The sequence below is a fragment of the Brienomyrus brachyistius genome, chromosome 1, assembly GCF_023856365.1.
Source record: "Brienomyrus brachyistius isolate T26 chromosome 1, BBRACH_0.4, whole genome shotgun sequence".
Classification (NCBI taxonomy): Eukaryota; Metazoa; Chordata; class Actinopteri; order Osteoglossiformes; family Mormyridae; genus Brienomyrus; species Brienomyrus brachyistius.
Window position 1 is genome coordinate 31,587,313 of NC_064533.1, and position 14,082 is coordinate 31,601,394.

The 14,082-nt window shown below is 50.3% G+C and overlaps 1 protein-coding gene across 3 annotated transcripts in view; it reads left to right on the forward strand.

Moving 5' to 3' along the window:
- The first annotated feature begins 1,203 nt into the window (after positions 1-1,203).
- large1 (LARGE xylosyl- and glucuronyltransferase 1) overlaps positions 1,204-14,082 on the forward strand; it is a 59,860-nt gene continuing 46,981 nt past the window's right edge. Inside the window, exon 1 of one of the 3 annotated variants that reach the window (XM_049015771.1) lies at positions 1,204-2,643. The gene's annotated coding sequence lies outside the window, so the exon portion shown is untranslated. Of the gene's footprint in view, positions 2,644-5,567; positions 5,715-14,082 lie in introns of those variants that run through there. The other 2 variants (XM_049015762.1, XM_049015780.1) reach the window with 2 other exon arrangements.

Consider the following 14,082-nt stretch of genomic DNA (forward strand, 5'->3'; position numbering starts at 1 on the left):
GGTCACATGTGTGCGGAGTTTGCATGTTCTCCCCATGTCGTCATGGGGTTTCCTCCGCGTACTCTGGTTTCCCCCCACAGTCCAAAAACATGCTGAGGCTAATTGGAGTCGCTAAATTGCCCATAGGTGTGACTGTGTGAGTGGATGGTGTGTGAGTGTGCCCTGCGATGGGCTGGCCCCCCATCCTGGGTTGTTCCCTGCCTCGTGCCCATTGCTTCCGGGATAGGCTCCGGACCCCCCGCGACCCAATAGGATAAGCGGTTTGGAAAATGGATGGATGGATGGATGTTTTTGGACTGTGGGGGGGAAACCGGAGTACCCAGAGGAAACCCCACAACGACATGGGAAGAACATGCAAACTCCACACACATGTGACCCAGGCGGAGACTCGAACCCGGGTCCCAGAGGTGTGAGGCAACAGTGCTAACCACTGCACCACCATGCCGCCCCAAGGAAATAAATTGAAATAGAAAATAAATTAACAGAAAGGTATATGTGCAGATAGCACCAGACTTTTTCTAAAGCAAAGATGGGATGCCTTCTGGCTGAGGCACGGCTGACCAGTTTAGTTCTTAGGACTTTGGATCTTGTTTTAGTAAAGCTGTGAAACATTTACTGTCAGCTAGCCAGAGACATTGTATATCCATTAATGACATTACCGTACCAGTGCCAATGATCTGTCTCCTGGAGAAAAAGGCTTAAAATAATTTGGTTTTATACTGACAACTTGATAATCAAATGCACCTACAAACAACAGAAAGACAGGCCAGCAGTTTTGTGGTGGTAACTTAAGCCTGACAAAATGATGGAATAAGCATTTAATGTCTGTTTTTTTCCCTAGGATATCATTTTCCCTGAATATCATTGTACTATTTATGCTCATTTTAGTTATTTAGTCCGAATACTGAATTTAAATCCCAAATTTCAATTCACACCCTTAATTGCCTTCAGCGCAACCATTGTAACCTGAAGCCTCTTACGATAATTTTCACCTTGTATTCGATTGTTTTGCAACTATTATTATTATTATTATTATTATTATTATTATTATTATTATTATTATGCTGGCGTTCAAACGCACGCGTTTTCCCAGAATCCAATCCATCCCCGACCGAGCCCCCGTGTTTTACTTCGCGCTCGCCCGGGGATGAGCGACGCGGCGTCCGCCGGCGCAGATTGGACGCTTCCGGCCCGTCAGGAGAGGAGGGTGGGGGAAAACCAGGGGAGACCGGGGAAAGAGTACGGCAGGGCCGCTGTGAAAGCGGGGCGCACGGCCGCTACAGCCGAAAAGGACGGCGCGTCGTCGACCGCGGAAGAGCTCGCAGTTCGTGTGCGGAGACAGGGACGTGACGCTCGCTGCAAGGCCATCTTACTGGCCTCTCCCTCCGGCTTGGGAGAGGGATGCTTTGCCCGATTACTCCTCTGTACGGCAGGTTGCTGGGCTCATCGTCTACAGCTACTCTGCCACTGAAAGGAGCGCCACACGAGGGAGGAATCTAAATGCAGTATCCCTTTACAGATCTCTGAAATAAACTCTGCTTTTTTCCTCCCCCCTTTCTTTTTCTCCTCTTCAAATACGAGGCCCTCCGTCAATACAGGGGGGAGGATCGCCGCTTTTCGCCCGATACCGACTGGATGGCTGGACACTTAAACGCTTCAAAGCCAGTTTCGAGAAGCTGTCCCATGAAAGCGATTTGAAGGGCTTTTCCGGGGAAAACGGCATATATACATATTTTAAAGGAAGAAGCGTGGAGTGTTTGTCGATCATCTAAAAAAGGCTCTCCTCCTATCCACTTAAAGCCACGGCCGATTTGTTTTTCTTGCTTTTCTTGAAGAGTCTTTTAAAGGCAATCTTTCCTGTTAAGTAAATCCGGGAAAGCCGATTGCCGAAAACAAACCTCGCTGCGTCCTTTGCTGGCAGCTTTTCTTAAGTACGGGCAGCGTTACCTGCTGCCTGAAAGTGCGGCTTATTTATCTGCCGGTGATATTTGTGAAACTGTGCCGGACTAATACGGACAAAGGATCCCTTGTTTTGTTGTCAGTGAGATCAGTGCATAAATGCGAGTAAGACCGACTTCACGCACGTCAGTCCTGTAGTAACTGTAACAAATTATATTATTTGCCGTGTTTGATACTATTTAGATAGACGGCTGTTCTGGTATTCGGATTGCGGTTGATGGTACTGGGCTCCTGTAAAGCAGTAATAATGGAAGATCGGTGGGAGAATATCGCATGAAGGACACCACCAAGTTTGGCGTGATTTACCTCATGTTGGCCATTTGACGACAGGAGGTGCTGGGAACGAGCGGACCACATTATTTCTGCGCGGCCCCAGGCGCTTCCCAGCCTGATCCGGCAGCGGGGTTAAGCTGTAACAATCTGCGGGGCAGTATGCGGGGAGGGGGACAGCGCACCTAAACATCTCCACCTGATGCTGAGAGGTCTTCGACGAGCCGCCGGGGGCGGGGGCTGGAGCCTCGGGGGCTGATGCGCCGACGCCTAGCTGGGTGATCGGGAGGACCGGCTCTGCGTGACCCATCCCCCCAGCACACGTGGTGGACTGGGCATCTCCGCAACTCCCGTTAAGGTACGGATCACTCTTTACAAACTCCCGGCAGAGTTCAGGCACCGTTTGCAAGACAGGTAAACTCAGAATTGGTACATACTTATTAATTACTAATGATCATGCTCTAAATTCTTCCTAACATGGGGATAAATATGCGGAAAGTTTATCTTGTTTAAATGAGCGACACGGGGTTCATGTTTATTATCTTCACGCATCTGTTTATAAATGTCATGTGGGTAATTATAATTAGCATTGTCTCCCCTGTTTTTTGGAGCAAAATTTCATGAGTTACTGTTGGTTACAGCATTAAGACGTATGTAAATTAACTTGTACGTTCACGCACGGGTGGTATGTGGTACTTTTGTAGCGCAGACGGATAGTCAGCGCGGTCGGGCATTAACACGGGGACTCTCCGCCATCACTAGATGGACCAATTACTTGTATTAATGACGGTACAATTTTGTCCAGGAGTGTGACCGATCGACTGAAAAGTCGGAAATCTGAAATCGATTTGCATGGATTTCTTTTTCGGGTCGACTGATCTCGTTGACGCAGATGAACTTCACGCTCGGTGCCGGAATGAGGTCTTGACCGATAAGCGCGCATCTAGGCTGACGTCCATTGATTTCGAACGGCAAGTCCCTGGGAAGCGATCGCAGGTCGTGTTACTGGTCTTAATGTCTGGCTGGGGGGGGGGGGGGTCAGTAGTCTTGTTGTTCACCCGCGTCTAATTTAAGGCCTCCCCGAGACTGCCAGTCCCCGGTTGGCTTTTCATGTGACACCTTAAGATAAATTCTTATAACAAGTCCAAGCATGAGTGTGTCATTGCTGATCTCTTTGTGAGCAGCTTGGTCAAATCATGCAAATCTCCGTGAAATAAATACCCCTGAGAAAAACTAAACCTTACAAATTTGTGTATAATGCACAAGTATTCTGTTTAGATGTATTTAGATTTATTATTATTATTATTATTAATTTGCTAATTTTTATGAGACACTTTTAAGAAACATTTCATGTTTCAATGGTGTAAAGTGACTGTTTTATCCGAGGGTATTTACTGTAGTTTGCAGTAGATTACATGTCATTAGGCAGCTGTGTATTAACATAAGCTAAGATTCCATTTCAAGGGTCACTTGATGCTTGTAGTGGCTCTGTGGGTCAGACTTGCTTTTGCACAGTTAAACGATACCGGTATTTGTTTGGGAAGACGAGTATTAAACAGCCGAGTTTGTGGGCATCTTTAAATTGAGCCCATCCTGGCGTATTCCTCAGAGGGCTGAAGGGTGTGGGCGGGGTGGGGGGCAAAGAGAACCGCAGCCTTTTGAATAGTATGGGTATCCCCTTCTTTATGAAAGCAGAGCGTCCCTATGAAACCTTTTGAAAGCCAAAATGGCATAAGGCAAATACGTAATTGCTATTAACTTACATGGAGGAAATCTGGGGAAAGGCTTTCCCAGTCCAAATGAATAACCTACTAAATCAACCCAGATAACACACAAAACCTAAAGTAACGCTACCCGTATAGTAAAAGCTGGCATGGTAGGATAAATATGCAGCCTATATAAAGTAGATATAATGTACGTACAGTGTCGTTTCACTTACCAGCATCAATACAGTCATGTGTCACTTAACGACGGATACGTTCTGAGAAATGCGCGTGATTTTGTGATTGTGTGAACATCAGAGTGTATTTACAAAAAGCTCGATGACATCGCCTACTACACACCTAGGCTGTGTGTCATACTCGAAGTAACAGTATGAAGTATAATTTAGTGAATAGCTACGGTACTGTTCATCATTATCATGTGATATGCACTGTTCGTGATTGTATGTGCGATACTTTTAAACGACTGGCAGCACAGTAGGTTTGTTTACACCAGCATCTCCGCAAACATGAGTAATTCGTTGTGCTACGTTTTTTACGATGGCTACGGCTTAACTAGGCAATAGGAGTTTTCACCGCAGTCATATTCTGTCCCTCGTTGATCGAAACATCGTTATGTGTCGCATGACTGTATATCTGTAAGTGGTCCGCTGATAAACAAAAACGAAATGCTATTGTTACTTTTGTCATTTGTTTTTTTTTTTGTAAAAGCAAAAATCCTTTGCGTAATTCTCTCCGTTAGCGAAAACAGGCGCTAACGTAAGTGTTTCGTAAAAGCGCAGTGCCGTAAAGCGGAGAATACCTCTATCTGATGCAGCGACATTGTGATATTTGTGTATTTTGTGTAGAGATTACTGCACTATTGTTTGACAGAAGAGCAGGGAGTCTGTAGCTTTAGATTTCATGGAAAGGTCACCACTATTTAGAAAATCATCCGTTTTTTGACCAGAAGCTAGAGGGCATGTGCCTGCCAAACAGGCAGACATGCGGGCAGCCCTGGGGTCCTGTGTGACAGATATACCCAGCCTGCTCCATTTGCCCCCGCCTTTTTTTGGGTATGAGGTTTGTATCTCGGCCATCAGGATCACCACCTTTGCCCCTGTGGGTGCTGGGGGCTCTGACCTGGTAAGCTGACGTCTATTGCATTGGCAAAGCCTGCTCCCCCCAACTACAGATTGGAGGGATCTGGTGGAAGGGTCTTCCCCCAACTTCTCTGACTGGCCATTGGTGGACTGACTTCCCCGTCCTCCCCCCTTGATTTTTAAAGATCATCCCCTAATAAAGAGAGAGGGGGTTGTGGTCGGTTAATACGGAGGGACTCGGGCCAAGCTCGGATTTCTGTAGCCAGGATGCGGCATTCCGAGTGAAATCACAGCCCTTGGATTTTCCGGTGCTTGGAAGCCACGTTCTACCCAGAGCCTTTGAGTCATGTTTGCAATTCTGAGATGAGATGGGGTTTGGACCAGCTAACAGTAAGGCATTACCGTTCTCGGGGGAAGGGCGTGGGTTCTGAACTTGATGACACAGCAGCATATTTGGCGTTCCGCACGTGGGATTCTGTATTAACGTCAACCCCCCCCCGAATTAGCGAGCCGAATGGCGGACGGGCAGCACGCCAGCGGGGGACACGCTGGACTGGCCGCTGGATCTGTGCGACGGAGTGGAACTGAGTGGCGCTGGGTGCTGACGGGTGGATCTGCATAGTGGTGGAGCGGAACCCGCTGGACGGCGGCTGCAGGATCTGCATTGCAGTCGAGCGGAACTGTAAGTGTTGGATGCTGGCTGCCAGCGTCCATATCTGCACAACGGCTGAGTGGAACCTGGCATTGGCTTGGCTGGTCGCTGATTGGTTTTATGACAAGTCATGTGACCAGTGAACGTCATGAATATTCATGAGGGAAGTATGACCCCTAATGCCACTGGCTGACTTTTCTCCTGAGCTGGATTTCTCTTTATCACAATCCATCCAATGGTGCTTCTGCAGAAGATGTCAGTACTTTCCTTTAGTTTAATATCACTGCCTTTTGATAGTGTGTCTTCTATTTACATACCAAAGCTTTTGAGTGCATGTTGGTTGTGGGTTTTTTCTTTAGGGAGAGGTCAACCTGAAATTTGGGTTGTGTTTCAGGCAGCCTGTCGGCTCTTTTTGCTCTTGATTTGATCTGATCGACTCTTGTTTATAACCCAGGTGCTGTAGATTCTCTGAAATTGGTTTAGAGCAGCAGAAGGTATTTTAGCACAAGTTAGATGGAAGTATAATAATTTATATCTCATTTGTCCTGCACATCTGGATCGAACGCTCTGTGTTCCAGCAGAAATGGTTCTGCGAAGATAATTGTGTAGCGTTGAGTTCAGAATGGATGATATTCACATGAGACACACATGGCCTCCTTTGCAGTTTTTAGTATGCGCATAAATTTGATAATGACTGCTAATTACCGGCACTGTTTGAGCTGCCAGTTCACTTGTTGTTGCCACCATAGAAGCCAGTTTTACAGCCCGCGCATAAACTGTGGATGTCAAAGGTCAGATCCAGCACAAACTCGAGTGGCGGTCCCGACCTCATACCCCCGCAGGCCCATGTGACTGAACTGCACATGGGGGGCTTTGAGGCAGCAACGCGTTTTGTTTCAATAGTGTGAAAAATTGCTGAAGTAACTTAACGATGGTTTTCAGTCTGACTGCTCTTAGGCAGCAGAAATGCCAAGTTCTGATGGTAGCAAGAGCTGAATGCGTGACATCAGGAAGTTGTCGGACAGACTGCCGCGCCGTTAGCAGACCACATGCACACTCTCCTGTAATGAAGCTTGCAGTCTGACTGCACGGTACCTCCTTCAGAGTGCATTTAAACCTGCGAGTCCCCCCCCACCACTTTCACCAAGCTGCTTTTCTGTCTCCCTTTGAACCGTAACTGCCGGGTTTAAAAGAATGTTGCATTAAAAAAATAAGTTACTGCATGTTTACCCATTTATGTTGCTTTTAGTATTAAACTTGCCTACACTCCCGACTAAAGCGATAGACCGATCTTTGTGTCTGTTAAAGCACGTAGTCTTTGTACTTGAAGTGCTCCCTCATGGTCTCTATTATGTAAAAGTATTTTAATAAATTTTTGCTGCAGTACAATCTGGGGACAGTGACACGTCTTCAAGGACAGAGGAGTCGCCGGCTTGCGGTCGCCCCCCCAGCACATGCCGGTAATGGATGAAGTTGTCGGTGGACGATGACTGTGAGAGATCGCCCGCTTTGGTATCGCCGAGGAACATCTGGGCTGCCCCCGGGCGCCCCGCCTTTGGGCTCGGAGTGCTCGCCGTGCCCACCGGTTGGCTGTGTCAGTGGGATAGGGGTTGCCAAGCCGAAGCATGTCCGTGGTGTTCCTCCCGGCCAGTGGAACTTGACCTACAAAGTGCCGGAGAGTGCTGGTGATGAAGTGCAATCCGTCACCCTGCTGCCCAGCCCACCGTGATTATTTTAGTTGGTGCGAGTTGGGGGGGGGGGGGTGCGGCAGGTCATGGCACCGTTTCCTGAATGAGCGATGGCATTCCGCACCCCCCCACCCCCCACCACCCTCGGGACCAGTGCTGAGCAGAAGGGAGCGGTGATTTGATGGTTGAGGGTTTGTGGTCGCGGCTGATGGATTATGACTTGCGATTGGGTCAGTCTGTGGGCAACAGGTGTGTCGCTGTGTGTATCCTCGCGTGTGTCTCTTTAAATATGGGCTGGCGTGGATTTCTGAGGCCAGAGCATGATTGGCTGAGGATATATGGCGGGGTGTTCCTCATTCCTGGCACGTGCCTCCCTCTTAATCCATTCTGTTTCCTTGGTGGCCCCAGGTGCGGCCTCACTCCTTGATTGGCACCCTTGATTATCGACGGGGCCACCCCGCCTCTCAGAGGGTGAGGGGACCTCCACACTAAAAGATGACTGCGTCCACCCCCCCCCCCCCCCCCAGCTGGAAGTGCACAACAAAGAGCGTTTCTCTCTGGCACAGACGAGCGCGCCTCCCTGTCGGATAGCCGGGACTTGCGGCGGAGGGAGCGTGGGGCGTGTTGGGCTCCGCTTGTGACGCGTCCTCTTTTTCGGGGCGTCTGATCGCGTCCGAAACGGGAGCTGTGAGCTGGGAGGGAGGACAGCCCCCCCCCTCCCCCACCCCCACCCCCCACCCCCGCCGATGTTTATCTGCTGATGCTCCGTCACTCTTGCTGCTGTTGCTATGTCAAGAGAAACAGTGACTTTTTTAAAAATGAAAAGGCTGTTTGTATCTGTTTTCCTATTTTTTTGATTTCTCACCATGTGAAAGCTGCCGAGCAGATAGTCTGCCGATGCAAATTAATGGAAATTTACTTCTTGCTGATTCTCCCCCCCCCCCCCCCCCCCCCCACAGATGTCGTTCCCGTTCAGAGCTACAGCAGCATTTTGTGCCAGTAGGTAGTGTAGCGGTTAAGCATTCATACCTGAAGTTTGGGGTTTAAATAAATGAAAACATGCAGCTGTATAAATAGGTACAATTTCAGGCCACAGAGAGTAACTGACAGATGGGGACCTAAATCATTAATGGTGTAAATGAGTTTCAAAAGTACCATGATCATACTCGAGCATTGTACAGCATTTCTAACAGTCTATCAGGTCAGATTGGCTGAGGGGTTATTGCAAAATCCTTTAATTTTATGACTATATTGTAATTTTTTTTAAATCAAATGCCAGGAGAGCAATTGCTGTTGAACTTTATATTAAAGAAGCCACACAACAACTTTAAATAACCATATTTTATGGAGAAAAGGGCGGAAGGCGGCAAGTTCTGGTGCCACCTAAGGCCCCCTGGTGAAGCGGGGGGGGGGGGGGGGGTGTTGGTGATCCAGGTGCCCTGTTAGTCAGGATCGCTTTCGTCGTGTCGCAGTGTAACGCGGACGGCACCCACGACCCCGACTTACACTAATTGCAATTAGTTTGCACGGCCCCTGTTTGGAGAGGGGGAGGGAGAGGCGTAGGTGAGCATGCAGAGTGGCGTCTGATCTGGGCCCCCGGCGCACTCCCCCGCTGCCATAGCTAATGACATCGTTAATGGCATGAAATCCGTTGGAGGAGGGGTGTCGCCCGGCTCTCAGGCATTTCCATTTCATTGCACGGTTCCGGTGTCCTATCTCAGGTGGGCTTCGGACAATTGGATTACATTCTGACTCCTGGTGCCCGGTCCACGTTGGCACATCCAGCTACAGCTAAGGGGCAGCAGGCTTCTTGGGGCTTTTCCGGGGGTGGGGCCTGTGAATGACTGGGTCAAGCTGAGTTAGTCACCGGGTGTGGAAATCTGTGTTTTTAAAAGCGCGACTCCTACCCCCCATCTAAGGCTCCGGGGTTAGATTTGCACTCCAGAGTCTCTCCCCTGTCATGTTCATAAATAAACATCGGCGGTCCCTTTTAAAGTGTCATAAAATTAAAATTAGTAACATAACCTGTGCACAGAGGCTTTTGCTGAGAGCTGCTTTGCGTTCGCCGGCCAGAGAGTAATTTTCCTTCCCAGAGATCCTTTGGGCTTCCTACAAGTACAGGAGGGGCTTAACGCCCTTTAAATGATGAATATTCGGCAAGGCAGTGACCCCCCCCCACCCCCCAAAACCTTTACTATTTCCAGCACCACAAGCTCCTGATTAATAAGCTTCCCAAAAACCGTCGAGCTCCAAACCTACTCTGGACCTTAAGTTGCAGTTTATCTTAAAGCTATTTTAAAAAACAGGGGACTGGCCGTCTGTACATTAAGAGATCCTCCTCTGCACGGCATTTGGAATTGCCTGTCAACACCTGGAGATGCCTATTTTCAGATGGATATGGGCAATTTTTATTTATTTATTTTTTTTTTTAAAAGGAAAAAAGCTGCCTTTTTTTCTGAGGTTTGAGGGGAACTTGTATGGTTTTATGAGGCGAGATGTCGGCATGAAGGCAGATCAGCTGCCCAGGCAGAGCACCGTCTCATTTAGAAAAGGGTAAATGGATCATTCAACAAAAAAAAAAAAAAAAAAGGATTCTCAGTCCATGGAGCGAGATTGCATCTCCATGGTGACAGGAAGTCACTCTCCATCAGGCTCACGTCGCCATGGCGAGCGGAGCAGCTCAGGATGCAGCGTCCCAGGGAAACGGCCCAGCCACGGTCAGGCCGAAAGCCTTCACTTTGTGAACGGAGAGGCGAGGTCTGCGGCAGTTATTAATTCTCATGATGGTCGCTTGTACGGTTTTCTAAAGCCACAGAGGGCAGTGGGTCCGCGTGGAGGTGTCAGCTGGGGACAGGCGATGCCCCCCACCCCCTCGACGATTCCACGTGTCCCCCACCCACTCCCTCCCATCACCGGTCGCTCGCTCGCTTACTCTGTCTTCCAGAACCCGTCGGCCGTGGTTTTCACACCTGAGTGGCGTGTGCTTCGCCAGATGGGGGCAGAGCTGGGGGGGGGAAGCGGGGGGCACTTTCTCTTCATTCGGCCCACATGGGCAGCGGCCCCGAACTCCGCCATGTGTGCCTTCCCACTTCTGTGTGAGCCCATAACCAGGCCGATGCACGTACCCAGTGCTGTGTGGCGGTTTGTGGGAAGGCATGTGTCGGGCTCCCGGTTCTTTCGGTACATAGGTGGCTTTGAAGGGGTTGCCCACTGTGCCGGCGCCCCCCCCGGGCATCAGTGATAGGCTCCCAGAATGCTGTTTTTGTGCCCCTGGCTGTCGGCGTTAATCGACCCTGTCACGGTTTAGCGGGCCGTGGTGGGAGTCATGCCCTGAGGCAACGAGGCCCATAATTCAACAGGTGCTAAATGAAAGTCGTCTTTTATTGTTGAGGTTTCCTGCGTGAATGATTTTTGTTATGAGTTATTGATTTATGTATTGATGGCATATTTACTCAGCATTCAGTCAGGATCTCTCTTGGGTAACCCAGTGTTGAGAAAATAAATGTGGATCTCACAGTACAGGGAAGGGTTAATACATGTTAGCTGCTAATAGGCAGGGGTGCGGTCCACTGTCTGTCAGCGTGCAGTTTCACCCAATGGGGATTGACAGCACATGATAATCCTTCCCATTTTGTAGGGGTGCACTGATGTGAAACCAATACCAAGAACTGATATATTTTGCCTAATACTACTGATAAGCAGCCGATGTGTGGGGACAGTGAAGCGCATTCATTTTTAATCATTTTTTTAATGCGATACGGGGGTGGGAGGGGTTAAATCTTTGCCGTTATTTCATGTTTCGGGGGCTGCTGTTTAGAAACAGTGCTGTTCTCATTCCCTACTGAACCCGAATCGATGTGTCACCCTACAATGTGAATTGGACCCGAGCCTGTAAATGACCCTCCTCCTGTCACGGAGCTCCCTGACTGGGTGACACAGCTCCCGGTATCTCGCCTGGCGACCGTGACTGGGGGTGTCGGTGTGAAACGCTTGGGCACAGCTATTTTTGTGCTGCTCCTAGTTCTTGCAGTGAGAGAGCAGGTCTTTGCGCTGCCTGTGAAGCCGCGTCCTGCTGCTATGGGCTCGGCGGCATTCGCATCTGACGTCTGCATCCACGTCCAGTGACATCGTTTCTGAAGGCTGTTTAAATGGTGACCCCACCACCACCACCACCACCAAACCACGGTTTTCTTCTTCTGATTGGTCTCCCTGTACTTTTTTCCCTTCGTTTTCAGCTTGGTGTGCCCCCCCCTATTGTAGCAGAGCTCCATCACATTCCCAGCTTCATTTATGACACCCAGTCTTGGGGAGCTTCCAAACACGAGGGGGGGTCAGACCTCGCCTCCTGTTAAACACATTTATTGGTAAAGCCTAAAATCATCAGCCGGCAGTAGCTTTGCATTTTGCTGCAGGCTGCACCCGCAGTGAGCTGCGGCCGCAGCGGTGCCTCTCTGCCAGTGCCCCCATAGTGGCAGGCCGTACCACGTGCCGCTTGGCCCCCGCCAACAGTAAATGCCAACGTTCATCTCTCTGGCCTCTTCCTCTGATGGCTGCTTCCGAAGCCGCGGTCGCTGTCTCCACCGTTTGTGCTGCCATCTACCGAACCACACACCCCCCCCCACCCAAACGGTTCCGCTATGCCAGTGCTCCATGCGGAAAGTTCCGGACTCCCCCCTGATTTCAGTGCTTGGTGAACCTCTCTGGCTGTTCCCTTTGGCAGGTAGGTATGGGCATATGGTGTCCGGCCCGGGGAGTCTTTAGAAATTCCACTAGTGGGGGGGGGAGCAACCTTTGCTTCCGCCAGACCTGACGCTGTAACGCCCCCCCCCCCCCGCTCTGCCCTTATCCAATATGTCATCACCCCCCCCCCCCCTCCAAAGTCTCCCCCTCAATTCATTTTGCCCATTTTATTTCCCTCTGCAACAAAATGAGGCTTCCTGCTGCACGTCTGGGTCTCGCCTACAGCCGTTGTGGCTTTGTGCCAGGGGATGGGCAGAGGGGGCGACGCACATTTTAAGTCCTGAAGGCTTCGCCCGAAGCCGTCCTGCTGCCCTCCACATGCCGAAGCAGGCTGACTGCTCCTGCGTGGCAAACGCTGCTCTGCAACATGCTGCATTTTCCACCTTTTGGCTGGGGGGGGTCATATTTCCAGCATGGCCCTATTAGGCGAGGAAACCATCCCCCCTCACCCCTGGGTCCTCTTAAGGAGTGTCAGCGGCATTATTATATTATCATCCCAAATGTGTTTGGGGGGGGGGGGGGGGACAATAGTGGAGAGTTTATTAAGTTTAAGCAGTAATACTGTGTGCCGGAGTCCTGGTGTAACTCCTAACAGGGACAGGCCCGCGGTGATGAGGCGCAGGGTGAGGATCCTGGTGGCCTGTCAGTCGCTGACGTCTTCCTGGCGTGAGAGGAGCCGCTGATGGCGGCGGCCAGGGGCACTGGGAGATGCGATCCTGGGGAGGACTGTCAGCCTGTCCTCCCACAGGCCGTGGCACTGTGTCCCTCCGTCAGGACGCCACCCCCCGCATCGCCCGCCGCTTCCTGCTGGCCATTTCCCGCCTGCTGTCTCGCATAGAACCACACCACTCCCCCAGGCGTGGCTTTCCCTGAAGTGGTTTGTGTGTGAGGTATGGCTCTTTGGTGGGGGTTGAATTCTTAATATCTTGAAAATGAACCAGGACTATCAAGAAAGGGATTTGTCATTAAAGAAAAGCGCGGTAATTCTGTGGTGGTTGTTGGTGCCGACGGTGCTGGCTTAGATGTAATTGCTTTCTGCCCCTTGGATGAAGTTCGGCCCCCTGTTCACCTCTGGCCCCTCGATCATGTTTGGGATTCAGAATGAGACCCAATGCAGAAGTGGGGCAGCAAATAAGAGGTAGGGGGTGGGGTGGCGCGGGGTCTTCTGGAGGACTTTGGGTATTAAGCAGAGATGGCGTGATGCTCACAGGGAGGTGTGTCTCTGTTAGCTTCCCGCTTTTGGGTTATGGCATTCACAGCCTCATCGAATGCGTCATGTCGTACTATTTAAGAAAATTATATATTTATATAAAATGTCTTGAGTAGCTCATCCTTAAAATGGCAATTTTGGATATTCTTGAGCAGCTTTGTCTTGACCTAGAAAAGAGAACTTCTGAGGGTCTATTTTGGGAAGAGAGCACCATCAAATGGAGGCGTTTCTGTTCAGAAGGTTCTGCGGACGAGTAAACACAAGGTCCGGGGGGGGGGGGGGGGGGTTAGGGTCAGCTACTTCTCGCTACCTGGTGTATAGCTCTGGTGTGATGATGCCTGTCTGGTGCTGCCCCCCCCACCCCCCAGCTCGCTGTCTCTCCGAGCTCGTTTTCAAAGTGAATAAGCCTTCCTCTGCATTCCTGCTGCATGCACTCCACTTCTGAGTGTGAGCCATGTTAGATCAGGTCTCTTTAATCCCGCCCCCCGCAACCGCACCCCGCCGCGGATCTAGGTAATCCCTTTCCTCAGAGCCCGGTGGTCAGAGATCCCGTGTGGCTGATTATCCGGGTCTTGTTTCCTCAGTGGGACTGCTATGGTACTGTGCTATGATACAACGGGATGGCAGTGGGACCTTGTCTCTGGTCTCCCATTTCAGCTTACGAGTCTGTTTTGGGTCTTGAAGGGCTCGTCTTCAGAAGTTCCTCAAAGGGTCCTGCAGTCCAGCTCGTACCTTTCTGCCCCGACTCCTGCCCCCCCCG